The sequence below is a fragment of the Amblyomma maculatum genome, chromosome 5 (assembly GCF_055883805.1).
Source record: "Amblyomma maculatum isolate TAMU_Amacu chromosome 5, ASM5588380v1, whole genome shotgun sequence".
In the NCBI taxonomy this organism is placed as follows: domain Eukaryota; kingdom Metazoa; phylum Arthropoda; class Arachnida; order Ixodida; family Ixodidae; genus Amblyomma; species Amblyomma maculatum.
Window position 1 is genome coordinate 118005681 of NC_139348.1, and position 14451 is coordinate 118020131.

General features: G+C 47.9%; 1 non-coding gene across 1 annotated transcript; it reads right to left on the bottom strand.

Moving 5' to 3' along the window:
• Positions 1-384: 384 nt before the first annotated feature.
• On the bottom strand, positions 385-457 carry TRNAW-CCA (transfer RNA tryptophan (anticodon CCA)). The gene has a single exon. It is a non-coding gene; the product is annotated as a tRNA-Trp (tRNA).
• Between the last annotated feature and the right edge of the window lie 13994 nt (positions 458-14451).

Below are 14451 nucleotides of genomic sequence, written 5' to 3' on the forward strand. Positions count from 1 at the left end.
TATATATATATATATATATATATATATATATATATATATATATATATATATATATATATATATATATATCGCGGCGGCTGCGTTTCGATGGAGGCGAAACGAAGAGGCGTCGTGTGCTGTGCGATGTCAGCGCACGTTAAAGATCCCCAGGTGGTCGAAATTACTCCGTAGCCCTCCACTACGGCTCCTCTTTCTCTCTTTCCACTTTCATTCCCACCCTCCTCCCTTCCCTTACGGCGCGGTTCATATATATAGGCCAAGGAAAGCATTGGGATGGTGGTTTATGTCTCTTTTTTTTCATTTTTACTTGGATGATCACAGAAATTATGTATGTAATCTGTTTAGGAAGATAATTAAACACAAAGTAAAAGCAAAAAAACAACGTGCCGATGGTGGGAACCGAATCCACGACCTCCGAATATGGCGTCCGGTGCTCTTCCAACTGAGCTACATCGGCCGCTGTCCCCCCTGCTACTTTCTTGGGTATTTATGTTGTCTGTATAAGAACCTCGAAAGTGTTCACCAGCGCCACCCTCAACCATAGCGGCGGACGTGGAACGTCCTGTGTTACCGCCAGCGTCGCGTAGAACGTGATCAAGAGCGAGGGCGAAAGCTGTGCTAGAACCCTCTCACGCTACCTACGGCTTTAAGACTGCCAGAACCGAGACCCCCGTAAGCTACAAGCAGATAAATTAAGGGGAAATGAGGGTGCTCGTTATAATACATGAAGGAAAGAAGCCAACAGTCGGCGAGGCCAAGGAAAGCATTGGGGATTGTACATTATGTCTTTTTTTTTTAATTTTTACTTGGATGATCACAGAAATTAGTAATGTAATCTGTTTTAGGGGAAAGATAATTAAACACAAAGTAGAAGACAAAACAACGTGCCGATGGTGGGAATCGAACCCACGACCTCCGAATCTCTTGCGTCAGTCTCTTGCGTCTTCTTTGTCAGCCGTCTTCTTTGTAGCCCGCGCCTTTTCGACATACGCTTGTCGTCTTTGTCACCGTCGACAGTCACCGAACGTTGGTGTGACACTACAATATTTATAGGTGTGTTTGCTTCAGCGGGCATCCACGAGTGCCATATAGTGCGCCTTTCCTTCCTTGTAAATTGATTATAGGTCGTAGGATTATTATAGGATTATTATTATGAGCTCGATGTTGTTGTGGCTGTAGGAAGAAGGAAAAGAAAATGTTCGGGCCTGCTACTGGCTCCGTCGCTGAGCCACCTCCGCTGCCTCGTGCAGACAGCAGAGAAAATAGAGAAGAAAGAATAGGAAGAGGAACACTAAGTCGCGCGCAGCCCCAGCAGCCGTCGTTCACCACCGAAGCGGTGGCGGGTGCAATGACGGCCTAAAACAGAAAAAATTCGGTGGCCGTTGTAATGCGAAACTCCACAAGGAATGTGATTGAAACCCAGCCGCCGGTGATCCCGACCGCCACGGCAGCGTTTTGATGGAGGCGAAACAAACTAGCGTCCCTGTGCTGTGCAATATCAGTGCATGTTAAATATCCCCAGCTGCTCGAAATTACCCCATAGCTCTCCACTATTGCTTCTCTTTGTATCTTTCCACTTACACTCCAAACTTCCTCTTCCCTTACGGCGATGGTGGTAAAAGGTCACTGGCGCTTGCGGCGGGGGCTAGCCTTCCACAGAATTTCGGCTGTCATTGCACCCGCCACCGTTTCGGTGGACGACGATGGCTGTTGTTGCGGCGCGCGTCTTTCTCGTCCTTTTCTTTCTTCTCTATTTTCTCTTCTATCTGCACGAGGCAGCGGAGGTGCGCTCAACTACAGAGCCAGTAGCAAGCCCGTGCATTTTCTTTTCCTTCTTCCTACAGCCACAACAACAAACATTTATTGTGAGAACAAGGGTACATTGCAAGGGTTGAGGTAGTTCCTGATCCCGGCTGGTGTCTGTCAGGCCATGCCTGGCAGCGACCGCATCTGCAGCTCAGTCAACCAGCATCTTTTGCGCTGCTGGGTCCGGGCTTTAGACCGCGATCTCCCAACCCCTTGGTCCGTGAGGCCACATTGGGGCAGTGGCTTCAAATCTTCGCATAGAAACATGTGATTGAAGGTGGCTCAAGGTGCGCCACATAAAGAGCATGTGGGTTCGTACCGGCCCGGGTGTACCAAGGCCAACAAAGCTGGGGAGGGAAAGGTTTTGGCTTGTAGCTGTCGCAAGAATATTTGTTGGGGTTTTGAGAAAGAGGTGTGAGAGGGGGGATATAAGAGTCGTTGCTCTCGGTAGTTAAGTGTTACGTCATGATAGGTGCGAAGCCTGTCCCGCGTGCTTCCCTAGTGTTCGGTATTCACCGCTCGGTTGAGAGAGAGAGAGAAAACTTTATTTCAAAAAGAAAAAGGAAAGGAAAAGAAAAAGAGAAAAAAGGTGGGGGGGGGCAGTGAATGGAGTCTTCATTTCAAGACCCAAGTGCCCTGGGCTGCCGCTCTTGGATGAGTTACCAGCCTACGATGGGTCTCTACATCATAGCATAGCAGAGTGGCCTCCCACTGCGCATCCGAATGGTGCATGTTTATGTGTGGAGGTTTGGGGCCTGTGCACCCCCATCTGACATGGTAGGCGGTGGGCTGGTCGTTGCACCAAGGGCATATGTCTGTGTAGTGTTCCGGGAACATTATGTTGTATTGATGTAGATTAGGGTAAGTGGTGGTTTTAAGCTGTCTCCATTCCCGCGTTTCTTGTGCAGTTAGTCCCTTGTGTTGAGGGAGATAAATCCTACGTTGTTCTCGTACGTACTTATGTCGCGCGCCGTGAGTCGCTGGGATAGGAATGCTGGTTGTGAGATCGGGATGGGAGGCCGCTTGGTTTGAGTGACCTCGAGCTAGCCTATCCACGAGCTAATAATCTTCCAATACAGAGTAACCCAGAACCCAAATGATCTGTTGTTTGAGCTGTGAGTATGCAGCCAATGGGTTAGTTGTGAAGCGAGCTAATTTTGTAGGTATTCTGCCTGCAAGAAGGAGCCAACACGCCTCTTGTGAGACGGTGATTGAGTGAAGCTCTCGATTGGTCGCATCTCCGTAGGTAATGGCCAGCACGATCGCCGACACTTCCGCTTCTGTGACAGTACAGTTCGGGGTGGACATGCTGGAGACTTCTGTGTATGAAGCGCCCACCACCACGGCTGCTGCTGCATTCGATGTATGCTCGTATGGAGCGGCATCCACATAGACAGTTTCCACTGCACGCTTAATTCACTTGGGCGTGTCTTCTGCCTTCGTTGTGGACTGGAGACATGTTCTTTGGGAGCGAGGCCAAATACTCTTGCCCGATACGGAATAGGAATGTAAGTCGTTCACTGGATAGCTTGTACGTCTGAAGGATAGCCAACGCGCTTGAGAATGAGCCGGCCTCTCTCAGTTAATAGAAGGCGTTCCCTTTGGGACAGGAGGACAGCCTCTTGAATCTCTTCAAATATGTTGTTCAGTCCACAAGCTTCCAATTTGACGCTGGAGGTGTAAGGTGGGAGGCCTAAGGCGTTCCTGTAAGCTGCACGTATCATTGCATTTACTTTGTTGAGATCTCTTCGGAGCAGCTTGAGGTAATGTAGTCCATAGTAGAGGCGACTGATGACCAGCGCATGCAAGACGGATCGTGTCTTTTTCCCGCATGCCTTTTCTGTTTCCGGCCACCCGGCGGATCGTTTTAGAGATCTGCTGTGTTGTATTCTTGAGGAGGTGAAGCGCGTGGTCTACTTTTCTATCGCTTTGGAGCCAGAGACCCAGGATTCGTATGAGTGGCACTTCCCGTATTGGGACCCCATGCAGGAGGATGCTAAGATTGCCTTGATGTATAGTGGTACCCACGTATGCGGATGACTTCAGATTTATCTGGGGAGCATTGGAGCCCGCATCGGAAGGCCTCTGTTTCCACGCAGGTTGCTGCTGCTTGAAGTGTTTCTTCTTTCTGACCTCGAGAGCCGCTGGTTGTCCAAATCGTAACGCCATCAGCATACAGGATGCATCCAATGTTCGGAATCTGTTGCAAAGCCCTTGCGACTCTAATCATGGCGATGTTGAGGAGGAGCGGGTAGATGGCCGATCCCTGTGGCGTGCCCTTATTTGGCATGTCTTGAAGATCCGATTTCATGGCACCCATTCCTATCCTTGCCGTTCGGTTGGACAAAAAATTCTTGACGTATCGGAAGGTGTGTTCCCTGCAGTTTAGGTTATTGAGCTTGGAGAGGTTTGCCTCATGAGACACGTTTTCAAACGCGTCTTTTAGATATATGGCCATAATGAGGTGCCGCCTCCTTCGGAATGTATGAAAGTACCTCCTCCTTAAGGAGAAGCAAAACGTATTAAGTGTACAGGCCCGATCTGAAGCCGATCATGGAGGGATGAAGAGGCCGTTATCTTCTATGTAGTTTTGAAGTCGCGTCTGGATGCCTCGCTCGTAGAGCTTGCCCAGGCACGAGGTAAGTGATATGGGTCGTAGCTCGGTTGACGTGCGCTCGAGCAGATGAGTGGGCTCCCCGTTACCGGGGTTGCCTGCATAGCCTGTTACAAAGACAATGTGAATGGATGGGGGAGCTGTGGAACCAGAGGTCAAGGTTTGATGTTCGACTGGGTGTATTTTCCATCTTGCGAAGTTTTGAATGGCCGTTTTAGAATCGCTGAAAATGAGTGTGGCAGTTGTAGAGGAGATGGCTGGCGCTATGGCTGCCTCTTCGGCTACTATCGGCGTTTTTGCTTTGGCAGAGGCAGAAAATATATGAGTGAAGTTATAAGAAATCCCATTGATCGCATATGCCGTGGGGTGACTATTCTGCCGCGTCTACATGGGCCGCTTTGGTGTCAGTCGCGTGTGATGCGCATTTCGTTTCTTGTAATTCGATGATAGAACGCCGGTGATTGATTGATTGATTGATTGATTGATTGATTGATCTATAAGAAGGGTAAAGGCGCTGTAACTGTCTCACTTGTTTTCTGCGGATACCTCACCCGCGATGTTGGGAAAGTAAGAAAGGAAGGTGAGAGCGAAAGTGGAAAGAGAGAAAGAGGGGCGGTAGTGGAGGACTTCGGAGTAATTTTGACCACCTGGGGATCTTTAATGTGTGCTGACATCGCACAGCACATGGACGCCGGTGAATCGAATGTAGCGTGGTACGAATATTGTAAAACGACGCATTAAGGCCGCCGAAAGACGTTATGTAGTGTCGCTACGGATGTTATTATTCGTGAAACTCTCGTAATCCACAAGCTGCGAGCTGTCAGGGACATTTGTTTGCTCAAAGGATCTGTGCTGTGCAATGAATGAAGAGACTTTCAAGGAAAAAGAAAAGATAGCCAGCGCGTATAGGCGTGTGCGCGCTGATCCTCCTCCACGAGACCTTCTGTCACATGGTCTCTCTGGGGTATATAAGTAGCCAGTGTGAGGAATGAAAGCTGTGATTGGTGAAGAAGAAGCGTGAAGGCTGGGGTGCTGTAATTGGTGAAGAAGAAGATGGCTGTCGTCTTTTATTACAACTCCCCTCTCAGGGGAACCGTTATATATTTAGTTTATTATGCATACGTAACCTATGGTGTTTTGGTATAGTGCTTTGTTTATTTAGTAATGTGTATGTATGTATGTATGTATGCAATAAATTCCCTTTATGTATAACTAGCGAAGATGATAGATGGCTGTAGCATTTACCTCTTTTTCTTCAACAAGCCCAGAGGGACGCTTAGTCCTTGGCCCCGTCGGCCGAGGCACAACAGCGTGGCGAGCTAGCCATTTAGATACTGATGGAATAGGCAAATATGCAGAAAGTGTTAATTTATGCGCTTTTGTTCTTTAGTGTTGACTGGTCCACAGGTTGACAGAGTTCTGCCTTTTTACCGCGAGGATGCCGAGATAAACACGATTCTCGATACAGACCTGTCACAATGTAGGCGACCGACCAGCCATACGCATCAGCGAATTAGTAGCCGTTCTTAAGCTTTCAGCTGATGAGCAACGAGAGGCCGGTGTACGCAAATAGCGAGCGTGGGCAGCTTATCGGTTGCCAAATGAAGTGCGAGATTTTGACTGGCTTAGGCGCTGGGGCGTCCTTCCCACGAGAATGTGCATTGCCAGATGGGATATTGTACCCAATGACCAGTGTGCCAACTGCCGTGCTCCCGAGAGCCTTGCGCATGTTTTTTTTTTTTTTTTTTTTTTCGAACGTGTTGTCGAAACAATGTGGCGGCTCGTATATAGGATGTTTAACGTTCGCGTGAACCTCAGCGTCAGGAGCCGGCGCAACCCTTTTGAACACCTTGTGTTCAATGTGGTTCTGTTTGTGTTGTGGCGAAGCATGTGCCTCGCTGAGACACGCCGAACTCTCGCCCGGGCAATGTATCTAGCCTTGCAGAGGCTGCGCCTCGTCGTCTTGAAGTATCTGTCTGGACAGTTAGAAACGGACGGCGAGACGGGGTTTATGCGGCGCTGGCACACGCGCTTCTATATTGTACGAGGCAGAGACTTGAGATGCCTGTCGTCCTTATTAGAACCCTCGTCATGTTATCTTTAGTTTATTGTGCATATGTATCTTTAGTTATCTTTAGTTTATTATGCATATGTAACCTATAGTGTTTTGTATTTTGCTTTGTTTTGTGAGTGATGTGCATTTTTGTATGCATGTATGCACGCAATGAATTCTCTTTTTGGTGAAGAAGATAGATGACTGCAGTCATTCGTGATTACATTACAACTTATTTTGCTCAAAGACGACGAGGAAAAAAAGATCATTTTATTCAGTCTGCGGGGGGGGCCTTTAGACCAGGGTCCCGTTGGCCGGGGCAGCACTAATATCATAGCGAGCCAGCCACGGCTGGCACTCTGGGATGGGTTCCTGCAGGGCGGCCTCCCAATCCTCAGTGCAGGCGTGACGCAGTGAGAAAAAGAAGGGGTAGCTTGGCACGCACAAACAGTGTGATAGAGCATTGCCCGCTCACCGCAATCGGGGCAGTCAGAAGTATGAAGGGAAGTTTTCCAGAGGTTTAGAAGAGACATGATGAATCATCATCATCATCAGCCTGATTATACCCACTGCAGGGCGAAGGCCTCTCCCATATTTCTCCACTTAACTCGGTTCTGTGCTAGCTGCATCCACTTGACCCCTGCGAACTTCTTAATCTCATCCGCCCACCTAACTTTCTGCCTCCCCCTGCTACGCTTTCCTTCCCTTGGAATCCAGTTTGTTACCCTCAGCGACCATCGGTTATCCTCTCTTCGCACTACATGTCCTGCCCATGTCCATTTCTTCTTCTTAATTTCCACTAGAATGTCATTAACTTGAGTTATTTCTCTGACCCACTCTGCACGCTTTATATCTCTTAATGTTACCCCTACCATTTTTCGTTCCATAGCCCTCCGGGTTATCCTCAACTTAAGTAGAACTCTCTTGGTTAGCCTCCACGTTTCAGCCCCATAGGTGAGTACAGGCAAGATGCAACTGTTGTACACTTTCCTCTTGAGCGATACCGGTAAGCTGCTAGTCATAATCTGCGAGTGCTTGCCAAATGCGCTCCATCCCAATCTTATTCTTCTTGATATTTCCTTTTCATGGTCTGGATCTGCGGTTACTACCTGTCCTAAGTAGACATATTCGCCTACTTTTTCCAGTATTTCGCTACCTAATGTAAACTGCTGTTCCTTCCCGAGGCTGTTGAACATTACCTTAGTCTTCTGCATATTGATTTTCAAGCCTACCATTCTACTTTTTCTGTCTAGGTCATCAATCATTATTTGCAGTTCATCCCCCGAGTTGCTTAGCAAGACATGATGAATAACAGGCGCTAAAGACTAGGAGGAAGAGCAAGAAGCAAATAGGACGGGCGCTGACTCGCAACTGAAGTTTATTGAAAAAATACCCAATACCCCAAGCCAAGCCTGACTAAAGCACACATTCAACAAAAACCAAGTCATGATAACCCAGCACACATAGCACGTTCGAGAAACCCAACGTGATTATCTATTGAAGAGATTGACGGTTCACTGACACATTTTTAACCTAATTGCATGGTATACCATTTATCAATGATTTCTCGCTTAATCTGTGCCTGATGGGCATCCAAAATATCTGTGTTAAAATAGGATAGCAGCTATCATAAGCCTTGCGATGCGCAACCAGATTAGAGCATCTACCAATCTATAATGATCTCTCGTGTCCGAACATTATTATACCTGCCCGTTTGACCCATAAAACCTTTAGCACAAGATCACGGAATCCTGTATGTGTATGTGGGTCAAACGGGCAGGTATATTAATGCTCAGTTACGAGAGCACAAGAGATCATTAAAGATTAATAGAGGCTCTAATCTGGTTGCGCATTGTAAGGGGTGTGTTATCTGTCATCCTTTTCTAACGCACAAAGATATTTTGGATCCCCACTCGGCACTGATTAACCGGGAAACTATTGAGGCCCGCCATATCATGTGAAAACTGATTTAGTGAACCTTCAATCACATTAATAGATAATGAAGTTGGGATTCTTTAATGTGATATGTGTGCTGGTTTATCATAACTGGGTTTTTGTTCAACGTGTGGTTTTAGTGCGGTTTGGAATGGGTTCATATTGCATTATTTTCATTGTACTTCAGTTGCGCAGCAGCGCATGCTCTGTTTGCTTCTTCTCTTCGGCCTAGTTTTTACCGCAGGTAATTCATCATGTTACCGTACCAACTTGCCCAGATGTCTCTTTTATTACAGTTGGTGGTGAAAGAAAGTTGGTGAAAGAATGGTAATAGTTTTTAGGCAGCTTTAAGTTGCTGCATTTTGGGTACACAGGGTGAGAAAGGGGTGGTTGTGTGTGATGAGAGAGCCCGTAGTGTTCACGCAGTGCTGTGTATATAAGGATCGGAGAGTTATACATGTGATCCGGGAAAGAGAAGGCTCGGAGAAGAAGCGCGAGCTTGTCAATGGGTATGTTTTTGGCAGGGCAATTACTAGTGACCCAGAATCCAGATTACATTGATCACTTGCTGAGGGTAAGCGAGGAGGATCCGAAGGCCGGCGTGCCTCGCTCGGTTGACGTGCGCTCGAGGTCTTGAGTGGGCTGCCTCGTTACCGGGGTTGCCTACATGGCCTAGTACACAGACAATGTGAATGGATCGGGTAGCTGTGGAACGAGAGGTCGCGATTTGATGGGCGACTGGGTGTATTTTCGCTCTTGCGAAATTTCGAATGCCCGTTTTAGGATCACTGAAATTCAGTCTGGCAGTGGAAGCGAAGATAGCTAGCGTTATGGCTGCTTCTTCAGCTTCTGTCGACGTTTTTGCTTTTACAGAGGCAGAAACTATGAGCTTAAAGTTATGATGACATATGCCATGGGGTGACTGTATTCTTCCGCGTCTACGTAGGCCGCTTCGGTGTCAGTCGCGAGGGCTGCGCCTTTTCTTTTTTGTAATTCAGTCATACAACGCCGGTGAACTGAATGTAGGTTCCTACGAATGTTGTGGAACGACGTAATGAGGCGGCTGAAAAACGTCAAATATTGCTTCAACGGATGTAGTTATTCTTGAAACTCTCATAATCCATAAGCTGCAAGATAGTGGGAAACTGGCTTTCTCATAGGATCTGTGATCTGGAATCAATGAAGAGTCTTCCAAGGCAATAGAAAAAAGGAAATAGAAAATATAGCCAGAGCACATAGGCGTTCGGGAGTTGATCCGTCTCCACGTGACCTTTTCTGACATGGCCATCTTTGGGGTATATAAGGAGGCCGCGTGCGGTATGAAACTGGTAATTCGTGAAGAAGAAGCTGAAGGCTGGGGCCGATTCGTGGACATAACTGGATGGCTGCAGCCATCCGCACAAGAAAAGGGCAACATCTTTATTTTATTCAATCGGTAGGTAGACCCTCAGTCCAGGATGTCGCTGACCGAGGCTGCAGTAACAAAGTGGTGAGCCAGCCATTGCTGGCTCTCCGGGAAGCGGTCCTGTAGGGCGGCCTCACAATCATCTATGCAGGGGTTGAGGGAGTGAACAAATAGAAGTTGTAACATGACACACCCAAACCATGTGGTAGAGCGTTGCCCGCCCGCCGCAACTGATCAAGAATATAAAGGGAAATTTATCAGCGGTGTAGAAGATATGGTAAAAGAAATTTATTCTGTAGTCGGCGCTAAGTTGATACCTCTTAGTTAGGCAGGGTGAGAAAGGGGTGGTTGTGTATGGTGAGGCAGCCTGTAGTGATCAAGCAGTACTGTGTATCTACGAATCGGGATGTCATACGTGGGATACACGAAAAGTGGAGGCCCGGGGAAGGAGCGCGAGCGCGTCAATGAGTAGATTTATATCAAGGAATTGACGAGTGTCCCGGAATCCTGATCACGTTGATCACTTGCTGAAGGTTAGCGAGGAGGATCCTAAGGATTGCGAAACCGATGCGTCCGCAAAAGATAGTTCGGGTAGGGAGGGCGGTAGTGTTTCATGATGGTGTCGTGTGCAGTTGTGGCGGCAGCTAGAACGATGGTTGCTTTTTCCGCACTACTCGGTTCAGTGGTGGGCAGAGGGTCCTTGTTGAGGCGAGTGTCCGTTGGGGTTGTCACAGTAATGGCCATGTGATAATTAACAAGGCAAGCAGCGTCCACGTATGATATTCCGCTTGTCTGTCCTATGTTCAAGAGAAGTGGGTAGCTTTTACCTTTCGATGGGCTTGGTTATATCCAGCATGCATGTGCTCGGGGAGAAGTTTAACGGTAATTGCATGGCGGATATTCTGTGGCAAATCTTTGCGCTTTTGTGTAGTATGGGGAGTAGTAACGGAGTAAAGGGCAATGGAAGCAGAAAGAATGAAAGGTCGGGGCTGTGGCACTTCATTCTTACTTTTTGCACATTGACGATCCCCTGATGGTTGAAATTATGCTGAGGCTCTCCGCTACTGCTCTTTCTCTCTCCTCTTTCACTCCTGCCATCATTTCCCTTATGTCGCTTTTCAGCTGTCCAACGACCATATGTGATAGGTGGTGCGCATTTCCTTTTTTATAATCCATTTTACATTTCCATTTGAGCAGACTCCATCAAGAAGGAAATATTTTATAGAAGTCATTTGACAACAATTCAAGTTGTGACTATCCTTCAATTGCAAAATTTGCCAACTGGAAAAACGATTTTAATGGCTGTGTCGTGTCTACGCTTAGGGCGAATCTTTATTGTCGGTACCGATTTTAACATTTTTTTTTTCACAAGACTTCCCATTGGTCACAAGAAGATGATGATGGATACCTTTTTTTACACCCATCAAGGAATCTTCCTCCCCTTTCAGCAGGCCGGAATCTCTTGTGATTTAGAGGCATCCAGGACCAGATGGATGAATTTTTATTGGGCATCTTTGCTTTTGCTGATCATTAAAGCATCCCAGCACTCCATATACCTTTTGGTTCGTTGTAGCTAGGGCCAGGTAATGGAGGATAAAATCACGGCATAAGGAATTAGGAAAGTATAAGTTATGTCACGAACAAATATCATCGAGGAGATTTGGCCAAGAAGAGCCACAAACATTGTCGCTTTCAAACTTGACCGTCCGCTTGCCCTCAACGTCACTTCGTCATTCCTTCTCCACTCTTCCGTAGGTTCAGAACCTAGAAAAATCATTTAAATCCTAAAGTATGTCCACTTGTCTCGAACTCTCCTTCTAGTTTGCAATGGTGGTCGTACGGGTCAGTCGGTTATTCATATTTAGAACTGGAAAGCAGCGCACCATTACGACATCGACTGATAAAGATAGGGCGGCAAAGCGCTGACTATGTTGAGTTGTTTGTTGCAAAGCGACACGATAAAAGAAAGAAAGAGGAGCCGTAGTGGAGGGCTACGGAGTAATTTCGACCACCTGGGGATCTTAACGTGCGCTAACATCGCACAGCACACGGACGCCTGTTCGTATAGCCTCCATCCGCGTCTCCGTATGCCTGTACGTCTGTACGCCTTCATCTAAACATAACCACCGGCTGTCGGGAGCGACCCCTGGTACTCCTACATAGTAGCCGGGAAGAGGAGTGCGTGTGCTGTGCTATGTCAGCACAAATTAAATGTCCCCAGGTGGTAGATATTACTTCGAGGTCTTCCACTATGGTTCCTCTTTCTCTATCTATTTTCACTCCCACCTTCCTCCCTTTTCTTGCGCCGCGGTTCAAGGACCCTGAAGTGAGTGTCTCCCTATTGAATAAAATAAAGACGCTGTGCGCTCCTTTACCTGCACGGATGGCTGCGGCCATCCAGGCGCTTCACTGCAGCTTTTCGCTTCTTCCTCACGAATTACGGGTGCCAACCTCACGCCGCTTCCTTATATACCCTAAGAATGGCCACATCAGACAAGGTCACGCGGAGAAAGATCAACGCGCGAACGCCTGTACTCGATAGCTATATTTTTTTTTCTTTGGAAGATTCTTCATTGATTCCAGAGCACAGATCCTTTGAGCAAGCAAATTCCCCAACATCTTGCAGCTTGTGGATTATGAGATATTCACGAATAATAACATCCGTAGCGGCAATATTTGACGTCTTTCAGTCGCCTGATTGCGTCTTTCCACAACATTCGTATCAACCTATATCGAATTCACTGGCGTTATATGTTCAATTTATATATATATATATATATATATATATATATATATATATATATATATATATATATATATATATATAGCCTTAATTGCTTTGGTGCGTTAAACATCACCTACCAAACCATAAGCTATCGCGTAAAATTGTAGTAAATAGTTGGTTCACAGGAAAGGAAAGGTGCCTTATCGGTCACATTTTTTTCTGTGCACCTGACCGCGCTGTAAGGGAAGGAAGAAAGATGGGAGTTAAAGCGTAAAAGCACTTGACAGATATTGCAACTTTCCTTTCCTGTAAATAACATTGACCTTGGTATACCCCGCCGCGGTGGTGTAGTGTTTAAGAATAATATTAATAATAATTGGATCACAGGAAGGGAAAGGTACCGTATCTGTCGAGCGCTTTTACGCTTAACTCCCATCATCCTCCCTTCCCTTACAGCGCGTTCAGGTGTCCACAGAAAACGTGTGACAGATACCGCGCCTTGCTTTCCTGTGAACCAATTGTTTACTACAATTTTGCGGGATAGCTTAAGGGCCCCATGTTGAAGGAGGAAAGAACTTTATTAAACGAGCGAGTTTGGACCCTTCAAGGGTCCAGGGCCACCGCACGGCCCTCACATTACGCGCATGTGTCCAGGTCACGTAGGGCCATGGCACTGGCACCCCGGTCCACACAGCGAAGTTGTATGTCCAGGTCCTGCGACGTAAGAAGGGCCTCCCATTCCTCCCATGATCCGATGGCGGGCTGTCCCTGCGGGGGAGGATCGGCAGGGCAGCCGAAAAGAATGTGATCCAAGGTGGCGTGCAACTCTCCACAGAGAGTGCACTCAGGGGAAACAGGTCGGTAGTAGGATAGGCGTTGAGGGGTGAGAAGCGTTCGGGTTTGAAGACTTCTCCAGAGGATTTGTTGGGAGTGAGACAGCTGGGGGTGGGGAGGGGGGTAGAGTCGACGGGCAAGGCGTGCTTGCTGTGTGAGCTCAGAAAATGTATGTGCCCGCTCCCTCGAGAAATCCCGGCATGGGTCGCCATTTGCCCGGCTAATAAGTCCTCGGGCTATGTTATCGGCGGCCTCATTTCCGGGATTGCCAGAGTGAGCCGGCACCCATATAAGCTGCACTGCGGCTTGCCCATGCTTTTGTAACGAGCAGAATACTCTACTCGACACCCTACTTGTACCTGCGTAAACACGATGAGGATCAATTGGAGGCCATCCACCGGAAAGTCATCAAGCGGGCTCTCGACCTTCCGGTCAGCACGTCCAACCAGAGACTTCTGGCTCTGGGCGTGGTGAACACGTTCCGGGAGCTACGAGAAGCCCACTTACTAAGCCAATACACGCGTCTTACACAGACCACGTCCGGTCGCCGCCTCTTGGACCGGCTACACATCAAACACGATTACCACATTGAGGAAAGGGTGAGAGTGCCAGAACTCTGGAGACGCGCCCTCCGGGTCCGACCCCTTCCCCGCAACATGTCCAAAGAAGACCATAACGGTCGTCGCCAGGCGCGCGCGGAAGCGTTGGAGCGATACTATGGTCACCAGCAACACGTGTATTATGTGGATGTTGCCGGCCCTTACCATGGGGGGTGGTATACGGCTGCAGTCGTACACAACACAAACACGGTTAACGGGCTAACTTTCAAAGCCTACAGCACAACTCACGCGGAGGAGATTGCTATCGCTCTGGCTCTCAGTATTCCCAATTCGAAACACATCATCACCGACTCGCGAGGGGCCTGTCGGAATTATAGGCTGGGATGGGCTCCCCCGCTTGCCCGGCGTATATTGCAATCTAGCTGCCGATACATAGACCCAACTCCGCATAATCTTATTTGGGCACCCGGTCACCAGGGGCTCAGGGGAAACGAACAGGCCGATCAGGCCGCCCGCGCA